A 16,517-nucleotide genomic window follows, 5' to 3' on the forward strand; every position below is an offset into this window, starting at 1 on the left:
CCCAACAAGGGTATTTGATCCTGATTATTAGAAGGAAGTAGGGTGATTAACACACAGTGGGGGGAGAGAGAAATATGTTTGGCACCCAGGTAATGCACTTTAATACTGGAAAGCTCCTTGGACTACCTTGCCCCATTTTGATAGTAACATTTGATAAATAGATAAGTGCAGCAGCCATGGCCTGAGAGGCACATGGTGACCAGGGGCTCAGGGATGAATGTCTGGATCATGCCACCGGGAAGCCACCAAGACCAGCAGAGGTGCCAGCGGAGGTTGAGGGGCACCTGGAATGGATAGCAGAGGAGAGCGGCAATCAATGTCAACTGCAGGGGGGATGGGAGGCTGTAGTCCATCCCTCGGCCTCTTAAAGTTTCTTCCTGGAAAAAGAGACCCACCAGAATCCTAGAATTGTTTCTCCCAAAACTTATATGAAGAAGTGAATCCAAGTGGTGGAAGGTGTGGCCTGCAGCGGCTGTCAGGTGGTGCCACCCAGGACCCCCTTTCAGAACAGAGGAATTTGTTCTCCAGCTGCTGGGAGTGTGGCTGGCAGACAGCCCTCAGCCGAAGAGCATCCCCTTGCCCTGGAACACATCTTGTTCCTGGGACAGCCACAGCCAATGACTAGTTGACATGGGGCAAAGTTCTGGCCCTTCCACTCAAAGTTGGGGTAATTTTGAAGGGCTGTCTCAGTTCTGCAGCTCTTCCTGGGGTCAACTAGTGCCCTTACTGAGACTGCATAGCAGCCTACCTTCTCCCTCTACCCAATCCCACCTCCTTCTCTCCTGCAGGTTGTGATGTGAAAGCCTCCATACAAATCCCATCTCACAACTTTCTGGGGAACCCAACCTGAGTGTTCTTCCCCACCTGTCATACCTCAAAAATCTAGACTTTATTTATGGAACCAAGAGCTAAAATTGCTTCTAATTTTTCACTATTATAAATACAATTTTGATAACCCTGCAGGAAAGTCTTTGCAAACAACCTAATTGTTTCCATGGGATCATAAAAAATGGAATTTCTTAGGCAAAGTGACACATATTGATAAGGCTTTTTAATTCACATGCCCAAAGCCTTCCAAAACCTTTGCACACTCACCAGCTGCATGTGGGAGTACCTCCTGCTCCCACATCTGTTGCCTGCCTTGGGCAATCACATCCTTGCGATTTTGACATTGCCTTCTCTATATTTGAGAATTTTTGCATCCCATAGAAATCAGAGGAGGCTTATTCTTTCCATATAAAATCCCTAGAAGAAGAAAATGAGCTTTTACCTCATGATAATTGAGGTAAGCAGGATTCAAAACTTTCCAACTCTGTCATCCCATCTGCACCAGCAGTTTCTCCTAACCTTTTCACAGGAGCAGTGTACTACTCTGTCCCTTACGGCCATATTATTGCCATAGAAAATCCTGATGCTCCACTTCCCTGGGTTGTGGGAGTCCCAGGACAATCCAGGTCTATCTGGAAATGTGAGCGGAGGATCAGTGTAGCAGGATCACTATTCTTTTCCAATGCTGAGAAACAGCTTCTGGGCAGATTCTAGATTTATGTTTTCTGAGGAAAAAGCTGCTATCTTCCTCCTGGTAGCTTTTCTGTGTGGCTGTGCTCACAGCGATACAAGTCAGAGGGAAGGACGTTAGAGTATAAATCAGGCTGAAGCTGGATCCAGCCCACAGAGTTGGGGTTCTTGATTCCTTCCACACTCTCTGGGAACGCTGTGTCCATTGGGGATATGTGACCAGTGAAACTAGAGCACAGAGAAAAGTGATGAGAAAATGCCCCGCCCTTGGCTAGCTCTGTCCAATTTCCCAAGAGCTTGCTCCCAGAAATTCCGCAGGATATCCTGGAATTCCCACGGTTTTTAAACTCCTCTACAGTGAATGGTGACAGGACTGAGTGGGGAGGGACTGCCCTGAATGTAGGAAGGCAACATCCAATGACTTGGGGCCTGGATAAAACAAAAAGGAAAGAAAATGATTTGGGACACTCTGTCTCCTGCCCCTGGACATTAGAACTCCAGGCTCCCTAGCCTTGGGACACTAGGACTTATACCAACAGCCTCCTGGGTTCTCAGAACTTTAACTTCGGGCTGAGAATTACACCATCAGCTTCCCTGGTTCTGAGGCTTTTAGCCTTTGACTGAACCATGCTTCTGGCATCCCAGGGGCTCCGCTTGAAGACAGCCTGTAGTGGGACTTCTCAGCCCTTATAATCACGTGAGCCAATTCCCCTAATAAATCCCCTTTCATGTATCTATATCTATACCTATTATCTGTATCTCTCTATCCTATGAGTTCTGTCTCTCTGCAGAACCCTAATATAGTAGCTGATAATTGTAAAGTGGTTGTGTAGTAGGATATCTCCATTGTTAGTAAAAACATGCTGAAGTATTTAAATAGCCTCAAATGGTTGGGAGAAAAAATATCATGTGCACATATATGTTTGTACGTGTGTCTTTGTGTACAGACAGAAAAAAAGGAAAAGAGACCTTAAGTGTGCACAGATAATAAATCAGTCTAGATGAATCTGGTTATAGAGTATATTAGTGTCCACTGTAATATTCTTATGCTTGAAAACTTTGCATTGCATAATATCCTATTGTTCATGCATCCTTAGGTGCTGTCATCTTAAAATTTCTTTATATTTTTCTCTTGAGGTACTTTCAGTCTTATTCTCAAAGAAAATTAAAAATGAAAACAAAAATGGATACCAAAGAATGCATTAACAGTTATGGGCAAATGGCTTTATGGAGGAAATGAGACAAGAATTTTGGTGAACATTAAAGCACCTAAATAATGGCCAGTAAAAACCATAGGTAAAAATTTTGAGTCCCCCAGTTCACAAAAACAAAACAAGGAAAAACTTTCAAAAACTCTCTGCAACCCCATACATGATCTGTGTGTGCTCAGTGCAGCACACCTTGCTTCTGTCTCGTACCCTCCAGAGGCAGCAGCTGGAGCTCAGAGGAGAAGTGCCTTGTCGCTGGGCACACACTTCTGTCCAGCCCAGTACCAGATCATTGTGCTTCACCGCCGTTCCCCCAGTTGCCTCTAAACAGGGCACACTGCTGAGTCTCAGCGCTCCCTTGGCCTTCCCTTTCAGTGCCCTCCCCAAGTCGAGGAACACCCTCATCTTTACCTTGACCACCAGGGGTGCAGTGTGGAAGCACTTGGATCCCAAGCAGGGAGCCATGGAGGCTGGGCTCATGGCTGAGCTTGCTCTGGTCCAGGCAGGTGCTGTCTCCAGAGCACCTGGATGATGGTTTCAACAAGGTCGGCATGATTCTTCTGTGGAGACAGAGAGAGGCAGTCAGCCAGAGAGATGGGAGGCTCTCAATCGGCCGCCATACCCCAGAGGCTCAAAGAGGAGATGGGACAGTTGCCGAGTCCCCAGAGCAACTCTGGTCCTCAGATCACTACCACACTCCTCCATTCCCCACCATGCTCAGCAAGGATCAGGCGCTGCTGGGTGCTCCTTTGGAAAGGTCCGAACTGCTCTAATTGCCCTGGGACTCGCCAAAGATGGGTCCAGGCTCTCAGAAACTGGGGTTCAAGAGAAGGCACCTGTGATTGGAGAACCGAGACTCCTCCCTTGACTGGCCTCATAGCAAGGGCAGCAGAAGACCAACTTCTGATGAGAAGAACCCAGAACCCAGGGTTGGGGGCAGAACCCAGGGTGAGAGGACTTGAGGATGCCCGAGGGCTCACATTGCCCGCCCTTCCCCAGCTGAGCCCTCAGGAAATGCCTTACAAAGAGGTAGTAAGGGGTAGTAAGTAAATGCCTTACAAAGAGGTAGTAAGTAAGATTCAGCATCTCATGGCGGTAGTCATTGCATAGTTGTGCCAAGATGGTGGCACAGATGGTAAAGCCGTGGGCGTGGAACAGGCCTGGCAAAATCAGGAAGCCAAAGCACAACCATAGGGGGCTGGCAGAAGAGGTTTCCCCAAAGCCCAGGGTGATAACATTCCTGCCAAATCCAATGAACAGCAGCCTGCGGTCCCTGCATGACCCATGTGAGCCAGAAGAAACCGAAACGCCCAGGCGCCTGGGGGTGAACATGGCGCTGGATGGAGCACAGAGCAAGGCCGCCCCCCTGCAACACACCCGGTGGGCCTCGTCCTTCTTCCTGCGCTCTTTGTGAGTCCACACAAGCAGAAAGGCCAACTGAGAGGAGAGGTGCAGCCCAGGGCACAAATTCTACTGTAGAAGGCGAAAGCCTGAAGCACGGATAGTGGAGACTCCCTTTCAGGAGGGGACAGCACTCCTTGGATGCAGGAAGAGTCCTTCCCACAGTCGGGCACTTTGGGAAAGGGCGGGGACAGGCCTGTGAGGGTTTTACACAGAATTAGTTCACCAGAATCCTCCGACCCCGCCTGGGAGGTCAGAGGTCAAGGCTCTCTCCAACAGGATTAGGATCAAGTGGACCCCGAGTCGAGTCCCTGATAACAGTAGTGGCTTCCTCCACTCTGCCACCACCCTCACCCCAGGCAGATGAGTTACTGCACAGCATGACAGCACAGAGAACCCCATAAAAGGGGCTCTTCCTCAAAATGTTCCTTTCTTGAAAAGTACTAATCTGCACATTTTATGAATCAATAAATGCATTTGCCTTGCACCAAGGGGCTTTAAGACATCCCTGGATGCTAAAAGAACCTATTGAGACGGTGACCCGATGGTTCCTGAGGTCTACATGCTTGATATTCAGAAACTCAGCACCGGTTGTGATCTTCAGCCTTTATTGATGCGCTCATCTTGCAGTGACCTGCAGGCAAAGGGTGAAAATCCTGTGTTGCCCTAAAATCAGTTTCCAGGCAACAAGAACCTGCCCTCTTGATGAAGCGAGGTCAGTCAGCCCAGCCCCAGGACTGTCTCCAACTCAGAGTCCTGCCCCTTTTATCTTTTATCCTCTGTCCCTTTGGGCTCTGTCCAAATGTGTGCCTGGGTTCCCCTGGCCACACTTGCTGGCCCATGATGTCAGAGCATTCTGGGTGCTTACTAGTTCGGCTGTCTTAGTCTGTTTTCTGTTGCTTGTAACAGAATACCTGAAGCTAGGTAATTTATAAACAAAAGGCTTTTGTTTCTTAAAATTATGGAGTCTGAGAAGTCCAAGGCCAAGGGGCTGCTGGTGGGGACTTCTTGCTGGTGGGGACTCTGCAGCATCCTGAGACAGCACAGGGCATCACGTGGCAAGGGGGCCGATGGTGCCAGCTCAGGTCTCTCTTCCTCCTTATAAAGTCACTAATGCCACTCCCATGATAACCCATTGATCCATTAACCCACTAATCCCTTAATTCATAAGCAGAGCCCTCATGACCCAAATCACCTCTTAAAGGCCCACCTCTCAACACTGCCGCATTAGGGATTAAATTTCAATATGAGTGTTAAGTCTCTTGAAGGGCTGAAACCTCATGGGGGAAACCCCTGATAGGTTTGATACTGGTTTAATGCCTGCCAAGATGCCTGGCCTAAATACCCACAGCTGCAGAGGGGAGGAGCCCAGGTCCCTCTTTAGAAAGCTGGGGAGGGCTGAGTGCAGTGGCTCACGCCTATAATCCCAGCACTTTGAGAGGCAGGTGGATCACGAGGTCAGGAATTGAAGGCCAGCCTGGCCAACTTGGTGAAACCCCGTCTCTACTAAAAATACAAAAAAATTAGCCAGGCATGGCAGTAGGCACCTGTAATCCCAGCTACTCGGGAGGCTGAGGCAGAGAATTGCTTGAACCCCAGAGGTGGAGGTTGCAGTGAGCCAAGATCACACCACTGCACTCCAGCCTGGGTAACAGAGCAAGACTCTGAGAAAGAAAAGAAAAAGAAAGAGAGAGAAAGAAAGAAAGAAAGAAAGAAAGAAAGAGAGAGAGAGAGAGAGAGAGAGGGAGGGAGGGAGGGAGGAAGGAAGGAAGGAAGGAAGGAAAGCAAGCTGGGGAGAAGCCTGGATGTGTGGCTGGGTCACTCTCCCCCCGCAGTCCGTCTGTGTTGCTAAAAAGGAATGTCTGAAGCAGGTAATTTATAAAGAAAAGAGACTTATTTGGCCCATGGCTCTTCAGGCTTTCCAAGGACCATGGAGCCAGCATCTGCTTCTGCTGAGGGCCTCAGGCTGCTTCCACTCATGACAGAAGGAGACGGGGAGCTGGCACCACATGGCTAGCGAGGAGGTCCAGGCTCTTTCCAACAGTCAGTTCTCATGAGAACCAACAGTGTGAGAACTCACTTATCACCAGACGGAGAGCACCAAGCCATTCACAAAGAATCAGTACAGAGCTGAGCTCTGTCCCGATCACCTTCTGTCACATGCCCTAAAGTGGAGCATCTGTAGGGTCCTGCATGCTCTCCTCCCCTGAGGCTATGGAGAAGGTTGGCTCCTGTGTTTTAAGAAGCTGACCATGGCTGGGAATGTGGGGACATTGCCGCTTATGCGGCTGAGGAATGGCGTCTTTGCTGTAAAGGTGGAGGGTATAGAATGGAAAGGAAGGGCCTCTTGGTGGGGCAGTCTCCACACCAGGGCAGGTGTTGGGTCTGACTCTGGCCTTTCATACCCTAGGTCTGGGAAGGACTTGAGAGTAAGGACCCAGAGTAGGTGAGGGGCTCCATCCAAGGTAGACCAGTTTGGCCAGACTTTCTGTGTTGGAACTAAGGAGTCTCAGGAGCAGGGTTTCAGGAACACCTGCTGCTGCCCGCCTGACCAGATGAACCTGATTGGCTCTTGTCTCCAGCTATGTGGCTTCAGGGAGCTGTGGCATCCATACATGTGTGCACAAAGCCCTGGAAGGTCCTAGCCACAGGTAGCATTTTACTCTATAAATCAACCTGATTTTGCAATCCCAGTTTGTTAAACACATTTTCATTTAACAAGATCAACAAGCCTGTGCTGAAAGCCTTTTGAGGGCTGACGCAGAGGTGGGACGGCCTGGGTTGGAGTCCGGGTGGATATCGTTGGACTGAGACACAGTGGCAGTTGTATATGTGCCCATGTGTTGGGGGAAGGGTGTGTGGGGTGAGAAGAGAGCTTGCCCTTTTCAAAGGACCAGCCTTGGGTTTTGTTGATTTTTCCCTATTTTTCTATCCCCTATTTTGTTTAACTATGCTCTAATCTTTATTATGTCCTTCTGTCTTAGTCCATTTGTGCTTCTACAACAAAATACCACAGACTGCATAATTTATTTTTCAAAAATCAGAAATTTATCTTCTTATAGTTCTGGAGGCTGAGAAGTCCAAGATCAAGGTGCCAACATCTTGTGAGGGCCTTCTTGCTATGTTATCCCATGGCACAAGGCAGAAGGGTCAAGAAAAGGGAAGAGAGAGAGCAAGACAGTGCTGAACTTGTCCTTTTGTAACGAATACACTCCCTTAATAATGGCATTAATCCACTCATGAGGACAGAGTCCTCATGGCCTAATCACCTCTTAAAGGTCTTACCTCTTACCCCTGTTACACTGGAGATTAAGTTTCCCACACATGGACATTGGAGGACACATTTAAACTATGGCATTTCCTTCTCCTAACTTTGGGTTTTGTTTTCTCTTCTTTATCCAGCTCTTTAAGGTGTAAAGTTAGGTTATTTACCTGATATCTTTTTTTTTTTTTTTTTTTTTGAGACGGAGTCTTGCTCTGTCCGCCAGGCTAGAGTGTGAGTGGCGCGATCTTGGCTCACTGCAAGCTTCGCCTCCTGGGTTCACACCATTCTCCTGCCTCAGCCTGCCGAGTAGCTGGAACTACAGGTGCCCACCACCACGCCCAGCTAATTTTTTGTATTTTTAGTAGAGACAGGGTTTCCCTACGTTAGCCAGGATGGTCTTGATCTCCTGACCTGGTGATCCGCCCGCCTCGGCCTCCCAAAGTGCTGGGATTACAGGCTTGAGCCACCGCGCCTGGCGGGTATCTCTGGTTTTTAAAGGTAAATGTTTACTCGTAAAATTTTCCCTTTGAAACTGCTTTCACTGATTCTCATAGTTTTGGTATGTTATGCTTCATTTTCATTTGTCTCATAGTATTTTCCAATTTCCCATGTTATTTTTTCTTTGACCATTGGTTAAGAGTGTTGTTTAATTCTCACATATTTGTGAATGTTCCAGTTTTCCTTCTGTTAATGTTTCCTTATATTGTGATTATAGAAAATATTGTATTACTTCAGTCTTTTAAAACTGATTGAGACTTGCTTTGTGACCTAATTTACGGTCTAATCTGGAGAGTGTTCCATGTGTGTTGGAGAATACTAGAGGATATTCTGAAGCCCTTGAGTGGAGTATGATGGCTTTGAATAATCTGAAGTTCAGTAACTAAAGAGGATGGCCAGGGCCAGGCATGGTGGCTCACGCCTGTAATCCCAGCACTTTGGGAGGCCGAGGCGGGTGGATCGCCTGAGGTCAGGAGTTCCAAACCAAAATACCAAAACACAATAGAGGATGGCCTGAGGGAGCACAAGTCCCTAAAACGCAAAGCTCCCTGCACTGCGCCGAGAGGGCCGCAAGAGGGCGCGCGAACCCGCCCTGGCGGACTCGCCGGCGCGCAAGCGTGTTTCGCCTGCGGACTGCCTTGTGTGCAATGAGGCAGAGCGCTGGGTTCCCTCAGGACCCGGGGGAGGCGTGGTGGCGGCTTCGTGACAACCTGGGGCGGAGACCTCCGTGAGGAAACAGCCTGTTCGGGCCCTGACAGTTGTGGAGGGAGCCGTTCCCCGGCTTCTCCAGGGACATTTTTCTGGGCTTTCTGCATGGTGCGTGGGTTTCTGCCTCACTCGCGCGCGGTGCCCGGCAGGGCCCCAAGCCAGTTCCCTGCCGCAGGGAGCGGCGAACGCCCGGTGTCCTCGCGCGAGGTGGCGGCTTCTGGGAGAAGTCCCCAGACCCTCCCAGGAGGAGGAAGCGCTGTCGGCGGGAAGGGGTGGGCGGAATCCCAGGCCGCTCCGTCCCTGTGAGCCCGGCGGGACCGCGAGACGGGCGTTCCCCTCCCGTGGACCGGCCTCTATGAAGCCTTTAAGGTTCGTTTTTGCTGCAACGTGAAAGTAGTTTAAAAACATAAGAAACTGTAAAGTGAGTATGTTAAAACTCACATCATTTTAACCTTAGTTTGTACCAAAGGAAAGTTTGAATACATTTGCCTTCCTGGCTTTAATGAAAGCAAACTTATCAATAACATCGTTAAAATACACTTCTTAGCTTATCTCATTTTCATTTGAACATGTCCAACAATTCCTCATGGCACAGTGACAGTCTTAAATAGCTGTCAATTAATTTCAGCTTACAAAAACTTCTTTTGCGGGACCCCCATTATGACTGGTATCGCTAAAAATTATGTATCAGAACATGTTGGGAAGCAGAGGGAGAAAATATATATCAGATCCACTTCCACATTTGGGAAAGAACTAAGCAAAATGTGTTCGTCAGTTTTGGACATTGAGACATTATTGTTTGGTTTGGTTTTTAAAATGCCAACTATTGTATCATCTGAAAAATTGACATTTAAACTGGCACTGAGCAGTGTGAGTGCGGGGTGGGAATACTGTCTGGGTGCTGGTGTGGAAGTGAATGACGATTGTGGCGCTCCGTGTAGAGATCACAGCTATGCTTGACAGTGGTTTTGAGAGGCCATGTCAGAGATTCATGACTGGGTCCTAGTGGAGCCATTATCTGAAGTTGGAGATAAGAGGACATGTAACTTTTTATTTGGGGAGGAAGTTGAGGGCCTCAGTTTGAAATGTATTACATCTTAAGTGCCTATAACACGCACAGACTGTGCCTCAAATGAAATCTAGATGGAGCTTTCAGATGCCATCATCATCAAGATAATGATAGGAGAAATTGCTGCAGCAACTGAAGACAGGCAGGAGGTTTCCAAGGCAGCTATAGTGAAAGGGGCACACGGGGACAGGGACTGGGTCTCAGAATGTTCCCTGATACTGTTCAGGGGGGCTTTGCACAGGACACCAGCAAGGAGTGTTCGTAGACAGGTTTGAAGACAGCCTGAGATGTCAGAGGAGTCTGGCAAAAGAATGATCTCAAAAGGAGGCCGTGGTCAAATTAGTCTTTTTGTTTGTTTGTTTTTGAGATGGGCTCTTGCTCTGTCGCCCGGGCTGGAATATGGTGGCGGGATCTCGGCTCACTGCAACTCCACCTCCCAGGTTCAAGCGATTCTTCTGCCTCAGCCTCCCGAGTAACTGGGACTACAGGTATGCACCACCACACCCGGCTAATTTTTGTATTTTTAGTAGAGACTCTATTTCACCATATTGGCCAGGCTGGTCTCAAACTCCTGACCTCGTGATCAGCACTTGGCCTTGGCCTCCCAAAGTGCTGGGACTACATGTGTGAGCCACCGCGTCCAGCCTAGTCTTCGTTTCTAATTAAGATGAAGCAAGAGAAACAGTGAGTGGATTTATTTTTCACACTCAGGGACAGTTCAATAACTAAGCAGATGAAGCTGAGGAAAACAAAAAACAAAAAACCATGCAATACCATCTTTTTTCAGGTACACCAGTCATGAACCCCCAGACATTCACCTGAGAGTGACCCTATCCCATCTCCACCCATGTGCACATGCAGAGCGATCTCACACACACAGTGGGGGTGAGGGAGGGGGCTCCCTTCCCAGGGTCAAAGGTGAGAAGGCTCCCGCCACTGCTGCTCACATGGAGGTAGCCACATAGTCAGTTTACAGATAATGAAATGAAAGTCAGAGGGTTTATACTCTCATTAGACCTTGTGTCCAGAGGTATTAATTTCATTCCTCCTCTGACACCAAATCCTAGGAACCCCTCAGAGTGGTCACATGGGGATTCCTGACTCCACAACTGCAGATACCATCTGAAATTTCTCATTTGCTTATTCTTGTTTAGGTGCATGAGCACTGGTTCTCCAACACCCATCCAGTCCTTTAGAGTCTCCCACCCCTCCCTGCAGTACCCACGCCCCACCCTCTGTGTAACCTGCCTTCAGTCATCTTGGCCCCTCCACCTCTGGGATTCAGGCAGCATCAGCACCTCCATCCTAGCTATGCCCCATATGGCCTTGGACACTTGGCCAGGCAACACTGGAATCTGTTATTGGTGGGATGGAACAGTGTCATGACTCATTCCATGTTGCACATTCAGCAATTCTCATGACATAAATCTAGCACATAAGAGAAGCAGGGGTGCCTATGTCATTATGCTGCTGTTGTGACCCACAAGGCCCATAGGGGAGACAGGCTTATAAAATCAGAGTTTAGGGAAGGTTGGTTGACTCACTATGTTCTGGTGAGATGGTAGCTGGACTTCTGCATAGTAACAAGCAGCCACAGCAATATCCCTGTATCTCATAACACACACAGATGAAAATGTGTGAACTGTAGAGGACCACCTAAAACAATAAAGACATTGCATGGACAAATAATGACAATGTGTCAGGAACAGAGGCAGCATTATGACCGTTTCACCCTCAAGTCCTAAAAAGAGAAAAAAGTCTAGTAGTATTCATTGAGACCCTACCTAAGGTCTCAATGTAATCAACAGTGTATATAAAATGAGATTTACATGCATTTGCTTACTTAATCCTACCCAGTTGTTTATGGATTGGTTCCTCATGACAAGTAATGTGACCAAACTAGCTCTGTAATAATGTATGATCCAGGATGTTAAGAAGAGATTATAGACATCCTAATTTCACCATTGGATTGGAGATAGACACAATTTTCTTTCTTTTCTATAGAGATGGGGTCTTTCTATGTTGCCCAGGCTAGTCTGGAACTCTGGGCTCAATAACAAAATTAAATGCCTAAAAAATAAACAAGGTTGAAACTAAAACTAGTGTTCTCTCTGAATCTCAGATTCCTAACCATGCTCATCTTGAGGGGTAGGTGCCAGAGCCAGCTCTTACCAGGATATTTCCCCTCTCAGATGAATGATTATAGATACTGCCTCTTCCCACAGCCCGGCTTCTTTTAGCCTGTTCACACAATTACTCCCCAAGCCCACTTTCTCCCACCACAGGGGGACCTCCAGTGCTTTGACCCCACATCCCAAACACCAGTCCCCACCTCTCCTTATTTTCAGTGCACAGCTTCACTGACACTCATTTCAGCACATACAGGGCAGAGCCAACAATTCTAATGTTATTTCTTCACAGGGAAAGGTCACTGTTCAAGCCCAACCCCAGATGACTCCAAATATCTCCCCTCCCCAAGGCTGTATCTGTCAGAGCACATGATTAGGTTACTGACCCAGTCTAATTACAGTGTCAACTAAATTCCCAATGGCTGTTTCTAAATAAATATAAATATGTGGCATCCTACTATGCCTTGATAATCGAACCATCTTTCCATGGTTCATAAATATTTCAGACTGTCCCCATGCTTTTTAAATCTCACAAATCCTCTCCTTTTCCCCTCATTTTCCACAATTGGGTTCACCTCATACTTCCCAGATATTTTTTATTTATTTATTTATTTATTTATTTATTTATTTATTTATTTTTGGAGACACAGTCTCACTCTGTTGCCCAAGCTGGAGTGCAGTGGTGCGATCTCAGCTCACTGCAACCTTCGTCTCCCGGGTTCAAGCGATTCTCCTGCTACATTTGCTTACTTAATCCTACCCAGTAACCCTGGGTTGGTACTCAGCCTGCCGAGTAGCTAGGATTACAGACATGCACCACCACACCCGGCTACTTTTGTATTTGTAGTAGAGACAGGATTTCACCATGTTGGCCAGGCTGGTCTCAAACTCCCGAACTCAAGTGATCCGCCTACCTCAACCTCCCAAAGTGCTGAGATTACAGGTGTGAGCTACCACGCCTGGCACTACCCAGATATTTTAATCCAATGAGTATTTTAAGTCATTTTCTTTGGACTAAAACACAATTGGAACGTGACCTCTTTGGGGGAATTTTGTTTTTCCTAGGCTTCTCTGACATCTCAGCTGTGGAAACATAGAGTTGTTTGACTTTCACTTTTCTACATAAACCACTTCCTCTACTGAGTACCGTGAAACTGTCTGCCCTCTTTTGCCCCATGTCAAACCCCATGGAAAAGTGCACTTACTTGTACAACTTCCTCTTGCAAATAAGCGGCATGCTGCCCTGGAATCTCTGCTTCAGTTCACTCTCGGTTATAACCCCAGAAGATGGCTGTAGTGTCAGCTGTGATTTTCTCTCTTTGTACTAATTGGAGTCTGTCCACACTTGTGTTCTTCAGAAGTCAGGCAAAGAGATGCTGAGACACTGTGCATGTCCCCTCTCTGACTCTTGCCCTCTGGGATCCTATTGGGACGTTTTAGTGTCTATAGGGGCACAAGGGACTCACCTGATTGTGGCAGGGGCATACAGGGTAGAGAGTGCTCAGGAATTATGAGCCGGGATTTTCCCATCTGTGTGGCGCTGACAGGCAGAGCAACTGCAATTTCCAGCCCAAACTAACAACACTGATCATATACCCATAGATAAGTAATGCATTTATATTTATATCTTAATGTATGTATAATACAATGTGTATCATATTGAATGAGGAAATACACTAGGCCAAAATCAAAAGCATCTTCGTGCAAATAGTTTAGAAATTTCTATGCAACTCATCAGTATGGGATGATATTTTGAAACAAGTGGAAAATTAAGCTTTCCAACAAAAAATTCTGACAAAAAAGACCTGCATTGCCCTTGCTTACAACAAACAAAAACAAAAATAAAAGATTTTTTCTTTCTCTTGCAAAATATAATTTGCAAATATGTTTAAAGACAAACTTTTACAAGACAAGTGAATGTATTTTCCAATTTTGAAAATGAACAAACAAGAAATGTAAAGAAAGTAGTAATGTATAATCCAAGATGTTAAGAGGAGATTACAGACATCCTAATTTCACCATTAGATTGGAGATAGACACATTTTTCTTTCTTTTTTGTAGAGATGGGGTCTGGCTGTGTTGCCCAGGCTTGTCTGGAACTCCTGGCAAGCGATCTTCCTCGGCTTCCCCAGGTGCAGGGGTCCCAGGCGTTAGCCCGCGCCCCGCCAGCGATAGATAAAATCAAACTGAACCCCCTGGGATGCTGAATATTCCGAAGGGGAAAGTTTGCTCAATGAATACACCTGATTTACAAAACTCAGCCACTGGCCCTGCACCATCTGTAACAACTTAAGCAATCGGTTAGAGCTGGCCCCTCCTTCCTCAGCCGTCACAGCTGTTTCCTTACAGAGGACGCGGCCCTGGGTTGTCCGAAGCGATGCGGGGCATCCGGGTTGGGCTCTGAGGGAACGAAGCTGGTGTCGGCTCCCAGGACGCGCGTCCGCGTCTACAGATGGAACATGCATACGCCTAACGCGGGGCAGAAAAGGCGGGGTCGGGCGCCCTCCTGCGGCATAGGGGCGCAGCACAAGCACTTTGTACAGCATTTACTGTGCACGGTGGCCCTGTGGCCCTCGCTGCGCCAGTTCTCTGAAATTGACTCTGTCCCTTTCATGTGGGTTATCTGATTTGCTGGCGTACAGTGTTCGCAGTTTTTTTTTTTTTTTTTTGGTGGTGTTAGTAACTTTTATTGAAGTGGCAGTGTACAGCAGCAGAGGTACTGCTCCTTGAAGAGCAGGGCTAACCCACAGGCGATGTGCCTGGCATAGCTGCTTAACGGGTGCAGCAAACCAACAAGGCACATGTATACGTATCTAACAAATCTGCACGTTGTGCACATGTACCCTAGAACTTAACTTATAGTAAAAAATAATAAAACAAAACAAAAAATAAAGCAGGTATAAATATAAGCGCAGAACTGTCATATTTGCTTTTTTTTTTTCCTGTTTATAAGATTTACTTACTTAGCAAGCTTTTTCTACATACCATTTGGAACAGAATCTTAATATAAATTTTAATCAATTCCCAAATAGTGGATTTAAAATTTTTATTTATTTATTTATTTATTATTATTATTATTATACTTTAAGTTCTAGGGTACATGTGCACAACGTGCAGGTTTGTTACATATGCATACTTGTGCCATGTTGGTGTGCTGCACCCATCAACTCGTCAGCACCCATCAACTCGTCATTTACATCAGGTATAACTCCCAATGCAATCCCTCCCGCAGTATTCTATTATCTCTTTTGTTTCTGTAACACCTATAGTAATGTTCCCACTCTCAACTCTAATTTCATTATTTTGAAACTCTTCCCTCTTTTTTTCTTGGTCAGTCTAGGTAAATGTTTGCCAATTTTATCATTTCAAAAAAAGGACTTTTGATTTTATGAAATCTGTCTACTGTTTTTCAATTCTCTGTTTCATTTATCTACACTTTATTCTTTCCTTCCTTCTAACTCCCACAGTGGAGGGCAGGAGGCGAAGCCTAGGAGGCCACAGGGAAGGAGCAGGACTTGAGCTGGGACAAGTGAGGCCCTGCCTCTGCTGGGGACTGGAGAACCCCCACTTCTATACCACCTTCCGGTTCCATTCTTTCCATTTTTCACCGGTACAGAGGGAATTTTCCAGAAGCCCCTTTGAATTTTGAAATCTGCTAAGCATCTAACATTTCCTCTGACCCGTTTTGTTTTGTTTTGTTTTTTAAGACAGAGTTTCGCTCTTGTTGCCCAGCTGGAGTACAATGGTTGCAATCACGGCCCACTGCAACCTCCATTTCCCAGGTGCAAGCGATTCTCCTGCCTCATTCTCCCGAGTAGCTTGGGATTACAGGCGCTCGCCACCACACCCGGCTTATTTTTGTATTTTTAGTAGAAACGGGGTTTCACCATGTTGGCCAGGCTGGTCTCGAACTGCTGACCTCAGGTGATCCACCTTCCTTGACCTCCCAAAGTGCTGGGATTATAGGTGTGAGCCACAGCACCCAGCAGGGCCCTTCTTTTAATTAGTCCTATTAATTTACCTCCCTTTCCAACTGAATAAATTATTGCCAGCTGAGAAACAGGTTCCAAGACCACCATGTTTAAGTATAAGTAACCAAAACATAAAAACAGGGTTACCTTGGAGGTAGATCCCCAGAGTTCAGGTCCTGACTCTGCCTCGGCTCACTGACTTAGGCTAAGTCACGACATCTCTCTGAGCCTCCATGTCCTCATCTATAAACAAGACTAGTGTCCTCAACCTATAACATAGAAGAATATGCATTGATTGAATCATGACTTCGGGGACCTCACACCTCAGCCTAGGCTGGAGAATATTTTGAACCCATGTATCCTCACCTCTCAGTTATCTCACTTTTCTTCTGGAAGGTAGCCTTGAGCTCTGGTGCTCTCGAGAGCTAGGCTAAGGCTACATCTGTCCCTTCTTGGGCCTCCATCCAATTTTATCATATGAAGTCCCCCGTAGAGTACATGCACATTGTCTTAGCCAGCTCCGGCTGCTTTAGGAAATTACCGAAGACTGGCTAGCTTAGTCAACAAACATTTACTTCTCACAATCTGGAGGCTGAGAAGTCCAAGGTCAAAGTGCCAGCAGATTAGGTGTCAGGTAAATATATTCTTCCTGATTTGCAGGCAGCCATTTTTTCCTTGTATCTTCAATGGCAGGGAGGAAGGGTGGGAAAAAGAAAGAGGAGGCTCCCCTGTCTCTTCCTATAAGAGCAC

General features: G+C 46.8%; 1 long non-coding RNA gene across 2 annotated transcripts; it reads right to left on the minus strand.

The window, feature by feature from the left end:
• On the minus strand, positions 1-13,415 carry LOC140708606 (uncharacterized). 2 transcript variants are annotated; one of them, XR_012088753.1, is made up of 6 exons: positions 13,002-13,415; positions 11,212-11,323; positions 4,104-4,761; positions 3,138-3,286; positions 1,096-1,245; positions 1-284 (listed from the first exon to the last, which is right to left on the minus strand). It is a non-coding gene; the product is annotated as an uncharacterized lncRNA (long non-coding RNA). The 2 variants fall into 2 exon arrangements; XR_012088752.1 differs by lacking the exon at positions 13,002-13,415 and having other exon boundaries at positions 11,212-12,376.
• Between the last annotated feature and the right edge of the window lie 3,102 nt (positions 13,416-16,517).

The sequence above is a fragment of the Chlorocebus sabaeus genome, chromosome 16 (genome assembly GCF_047675955.1).
Source record: "Chlorocebus sabaeus isolate Y175 chromosome 16, mChlSab1.0.hap1, whole genome shotgun sequence".
Taxonomy (NCBI): Eukaryota; Metazoa; Chordata; class Mammalia; order Primates; family Cercopithecidae; genus Chlorocebus; species Chlorocebus sabaeus.